Below are 6000 nucleotides of genomic sequence, written 5' to 3'. Positions count from 1 at the left end.
TCGAATGCCTGACCTCAGGTGATCCACCAGCTTCAGCCTCCCAAAGTGCTGGGATTACAGACACGAGCCACCATGCCCAGCCTACAAATGTAACTAATTTGATGAAGTCTAATTTATTTTTTTTGGTTATTGTTCTCTGTGCTTTTGGTATGATATCCAAGAAATCATTGCCAAATGTCATGAAGATTTTCCCCAAGGTTTTCATCTAAGAATTTTAAAGTTTTAGCAACTATGTTTAGGTCTTTGATCTGTTTTAAGTTAGTATTTACATGTATTATAAGGTGAACATCCAACTTCATTCTTTTGCATGTAGATATTCAGTTTTCCTAGCACCATTTGTTGAAAAGTCTGTTATTTCTCCATTAAATGGTCCTGGCACCCTTCTCACAACTCAGTTGCCCATACAAGCCACAGTTTCTTTCTGGGCCCTCTATTCACTTGTGTCTGTATGTCTCTCCTTATGCCAGTACCATACTGTTTTGATTACTGTAGCTTTAAAGTAAATGTTGAGATCAGGAAGTATAAAGCCTCCAATTTTGTTCTTCTTTTTCTTTTTTTTCTTTTTGCATAAAGACAAATTTTATTGAGCCCCTAGCTCTCTTTATTGAGCACTAGCTCTCTTTCTCCTGCACAGTCTTGGTTCCTCGGAGAAGTCCAGTCTGGTGGGCAGCAGTGAGACCCACTTTGCGGCCAGCAGGGGCATCTCTACGTATGATGGAGGGCTTGCCAATGTGCTGGGGGTTACTACCTTCAAAAGGATGCTCCACAGGGTTCATGGCCACACTCCGCACTCGTGGCCAGCAGTTCCTCTTTGCCTTATATTTGTAGTAGGCCCCGCCAGCCTTCAAGATGGGTTTGTGAATTCGGCCACCTCCAGCCACCACACCAACCACAGCTCTGTTGGCTGAGGAGATAACCTTCTTGGAGCCAGAGGGCAGCTTCACACGGGTCTTCTTGGTCTCAGGGTTGTAGGAGATAACGGTGACATAGTTCCCTGATGCCCGGGCCAGCTTGCCACTGTCTCCAGGTTTCTCCTCCAGGCAGCACACGATCGTACCCTCAGTCATGGGGCCCACAGGGAGCATATTGTCAATGTTGAGCTGAGCTGTCTTGCCGCAATACACAAACTGGACTGTGTGAATGCCCTCGGCAGCAATGAATAGCTCCGTTCGCTTCTTAAACCGGTACGGATCTCGGAAAACCACCTTGGCGAGGGGCGCGCTGCGGCCCGGGTAGTGGATGACATACTTCAGAGTGCCCTTGATGTAGCCGTGCCGCTCAGCGAAATCCACGGCGTGCAGGCACGCGGAGCTCTAAAGGTGCTTCACTTGCGCGAGGAACACAGACCCGACGCCCTTCCTCTGCCCTCCGATCACGCGGCCCATGGCGACGGGTCCTGGTCACTAGCGTGGCCGAAAGAGCTGTTCTTCTTTTTCAAGATTAATTTGGCTATTTAGGATCCCTTGAGATTCAATATGAGCTTTAGAATAGATTTGTTTATTTCTGTAAAAAAAAATTATTGGGATTTTGATAGAGTTTATGTTGAATCATAGATAGCTCTTAGTGTTAACTAATTGAACATCAATGTCTTTCCTTTCATTGCTGTCTTCTTTCATTCCTTTCAGCTATGTTTTGTAGTCTCCAGCATACAAGTCTTCTTCCTCCTTGATTAATTTTAATCCTAAGTATTTTATTCTTGTTGATCCTATTGTAATTGAAAATGTTTTTCTTTTCTTTTTTGGAGACAGAGTCTCCTTCTATTGCCTAGGATGGAGTGCAGTGGCGCAACCTCAGCTCACAGCTCAAAAACATTGAAGTTTTTTATATGTAAAATCATCATCTGTGACAGAAATACTTTTACCTTTTTTTCCAATTTGGATGCCTTTTATTTCTTTTTCTTGTTTTTTTTCCCCCTCTATCTAGAACTGCCAATACCAGCTAAATACAGTACTAAAAGTAGGCATTCCTGTCTTGTTCTTGATCTTACAGAAAAAAAACTTTCAGTCTTTCATTATTGAGGGTAATGTTCATAAAAAGCCTTTATCATATTGAGGGAATTTCCTTCCATGTGTACTTTATTGAATTTTTTTTTTTATCATGAAGGTGTTTAAAGTTTGTCAAATGCTTTTTTTGTATTAGTTCAAAAGACTTTTTTCTTTCAGTCTGTTTATGTATACATTATGTTAATTACTTGTTTTGTATTCTGAATCTTTCCATTTCAGGAGTAAATCCTACTTTGCTATAGTGTATAATCCTTTTAATATGTTGTTGAATTCAGTTTGCCAGTATTTTGTTGAGGAATTTAGCACTGATAAAAAAGTATTAGCCTGTAGCTTTCTTTTTGTAATCGCTTTGTCTGGCTTTGGTATCAGAGTAATGCTAGCTTCATAAAATGAGTTAGGAAGTGTTTCCTACTCTTCAGTTTTGTGGAAAAGTGTGAGAAGGACCGCTTAATTATTTAAATGTTTGATAGAATTCATCAGTTAAGCCAGCTGGTCCAGGGCTTTTTTTCATGGTAGGTTTTTGATTACTATTTCAATATCCTTACTAGTTATAGGTCTTTTCAGATTTCTAATTCTTTATGATTCAATCTTTGTAGATTGTGTGTTTCTAGGATTTTGCTCATTTAATCTAGGTCATCCAATTTGCTGGCATACAATTTTCATAGTGTACTCTTATAATTCTTTTTATTTTTGTAAATTTAGTAATAACATCCCCGCTTTCACTTCCAGTTTTAATACTTTGAGTCTCTTTTCCTTTTTTTTGTTTTTACTTAGTCAATCTAGCTAAATGTCAAGTTTGCTGACAATGTAGACAATGTAGACAACTTTTCTTTTTTTTTTTTTTTTTTTTTTTTTTTGAGACGGAGTCTGGCTCTGTCGCCCAGGCTGGAGTGCGGTGGCCGGATCTCAGCTCACTGCAAGCTCCGCCTCCCAGGTTCACGCCATTCTCCTGCCTCAGCCTCCCGAGTAGCTGGGACTACAGGCGCCCGCCTCGTCGCCCGGCTAGTTTTTTGTATTCTTTAGTAGAGACGGGGTTTCACCGTGTTAGCCAGGATGGTCTCGATCTCCTGACCTTGTTATCCGCCCGTCTCGGCCTCCCAAAGTGCTGGGATTACAGGCTTGAGCCACCGCGCCCGGCCTGTAGACAACTTTTCAAAGAACTCCTGGTTTTATTGAATTGTCTGTATTGTTTTCAGCCTGCCTTTTCTGATGGCCTGTCTTTTATTACAGCCTGCCCTATGGGGATAACTGCATAACCCTATTACTTCTTCAATTTATCAGTCTCTCCCTGTGCACCTCTCTTCCAATCTCTCCCTCCCTCTCCCTCTCCCTCCTTCCTTCTCCGTCTCTCTCTCCCACCTTCCCTGCCTCTTACACACGCGCACACACACACACATACACACCCCTTGATGAGTACACATAAAATGAACACACCTGGGAAACCAGAGCATTTCCAGTTCCTTTTCAGTTACTACCCACTCTTCCCAGAGGGAAGCACTATTGTGACTTCTGGCTGGACAGCGGAATGTTACCTGCTTTATAATTTAGATCAGTGGAGCCACAGAGTACTGTCCTTTTCTGTCTTGTTTATTTTAGTCGACATCTCCGTGAGATTCATCCACATAGTTGTAGATTGTTCATTATTGTTGCAATAGATTATTTCATGTGAATTAATTCATGTATCTGCTGATCGGCACTTGCGAAGTTTCCAGTAGTTTTAATTATTCTGAATAGCTTACTGGGCATTCTGGTAAATATATTTGGTGAATATATGTACCAATTTGTGGTAGGCAAATGGCAACGGTCAGGATGTGATATCTTTGATTTTAATAAGTAGAAAGTCTGAAATATATGGAAAAAACTACCAGGAAAAAAAAAAATCTGAGTAGAACATATAGATTTTCTGAAGCCAAACCTGGATTGTTTCGCCCTAGATGCCTCAGTTCCAGTGGCTTCTGGCAGGGTTGTTTCCGTAGTGTAGTGGTTATCACGTGAAACCAGGCGGAAACAAGTGGTCACCTTTTTTATGTTTTGTTCCTGAGAGTCTCTATTTGAACCAGATAGGACCTTTGTATATGATCAAGCACCTAGATCAAAGGATCTCATATCCTCCTTTTTTTGATTTGAGCCACCTCAGGAACAATTTTGCTTCCTCCTTTGTTCTCAGCCACGGTGAGGCCCATGTCGCCCTATCTTGCCGCGCCCCAGCATGTCGCTGTCCCAGCTCCCTCCCCTTATGCTCCCCGTGGCCTGTAGGTTCTAGGGCCCGATGGCATCAACTCGAGTAGGCTCTAGTGGTGCAGGATCCCGCCTATACTATGCAGGTGAGATTGGCTTCCTTGAAATTTCCAGAGCCACTTGTGCAGGTTCTTTGCCAAGAGATTTTCCTTAGGGGTTTCTAAAAATAAGCAATGCTTAGGACCCAGGTCCGTGAGAAAAAAATAAAAAAAGAAAGAGGGCCACACTTTGAGCCAAGTGAATAACTGATATTCTATTGACTTCCCTTTACCCCTAAGTGCAGAGAGAACTTTTCACAAAATAGGTAAGAGGCAATTTCATGTGGATACTTAGAAACTGTCAAGTGTTTAAAAAAAAAAAAAAATTAGATACTGGCCTGGCCTCTATGAGTACTCAATGCCAGATGTTGGCATTATGGGTAAGATGCGCCAATCAACTGAACTCATCAGTAACAAAGAAACTGATTTCTTTCTTAAACTTAGGAGCGTGCTAGGCTGGGCGCGGTGGCTCAGGCCTGTAATCCCATTACTCTGGGAGGCCGAGGCGGGTGGATTACTTGAGGTCAGGAGTTCAAGACCAGCTTGGCCAACATGGCAAAACCCCCATCTCTATAAAATTACAGAAATTAGCTGGGTGCGGTGGCACACACCTGTAGTCCCAGCTACTTGGGAGGCTGAGGTATGAGAATTGCTTGAACCTGGGAGGAGGAGGTTGCAGTGAGCCAAGATTGTGCCACTGCACTCCAGCCTGGGCAACAGAGTGAGACTCTGCCTAAAAAAAAAAGTGTGCTAAACCAGCATTGTCACTTTAAATTTCACTGTAATAAAGCTGACAATTTCCTAACTTCTAATATTCACCTTCCGTAATCTACCTGTAGTGCCTCACTGAGTTTTTAAATAAACTCTCCAACCAAATGATTATAAATTACTTGTTTTAACAACAAAACCAAAGAGCAACAATAACAACAAAAAAGCTTTATATAGGGAAAAAGAGGAGGACCACATTCATGTAACTTTCATTACAGTATATTGTTATAATTGTTATATTTTATTATTAGTTGCTGTTATTTACCCTGGCTATTTTATCAATTAAACCATTATAGGTATGTGTTGTAAACCCAAAATATCTGAGACAGATCTCAACCAATTTAGAGAGTTTATTTTGCTAAGGTTAAGGATACGCCTGTTACAGAGGCTCAGGAGGTCCTGACGACCTGTGCCCAAGGTGGTCAGCGTACAGCTTGCTTGTATACATTTTAAGGAGACATGAGACATCAATCACTATGTATGAGATGTACATTGGTTTGATCCAGTAAGACTGGACAACTCAAAGTGGTGGTGGGGTCTTCCAGGTCATAGGTAGAAAAGACATAAAAGACAAAGGTTGCATTCCTTTGAGTCCTTGATCAACCTTTCACTGAATACACAATTTAGTTTGGCTCAGTGAATCTGCATTTTTACATAAACAATAGGGCAGAGGAAACAATCAGATATGCATTTGTCTCAGGTGAGCAGAGGGATGACAGTTTGGTTTTTTTGTTTTGTTTTGTTTTGTTTGAGACAGAGTCTCACTCTGTCATCCAGGCTAAAGTGCAGTGGTGCAATCTTGGCTCACTGCAACAACCTCCTCACTGCAACAACCTCCGCCTCCTGGGTTCAAGTGATTCTCCTGTCTCAGCCTCTCCAATAGCTGGGATTACAGGCGCATGCCACTACACCTTGCTAATTTTTGTATTTTTATTAGAGACAGGGTTTTGCCA

At 41.8% G+C, this 6000-nt stretch overlaps 1 pseudogene; it reads right to left on the bottom strand.

Annotated features, from left to right (window-relative positions):
• Positions 1-611: 611 nt before the first annotated feature.
• LOC117086847 lies at positions 612-1385 on the bottom strand (annotated as a pseudogene).
• Between the last annotated feature and the right edge of the window lie 4615 nt (positions 1386-6000).

Source organism: Trachypithecus francoisi, unplaced genomic scaffold (genome assembly GCF_009764315.1).
Source record: "Trachypithecus francoisi isolate TF-2019V2 unplaced genomic scaffold, Tfra_2.0 Lachesis_group10, whole genome shotgun sequence".
Taxonomy (NCBI): Eukaryota; Metazoa; Chordata; class Mammalia; order Primates; family Cercopithecidae; genus Trachypithecus; species Trachypithecus francoisi.
The sequence above is the reverse complement of the archived record's forward strand: the minus strand, read 5'-3'. Positions and strand labels throughout refer to the sequence as shown.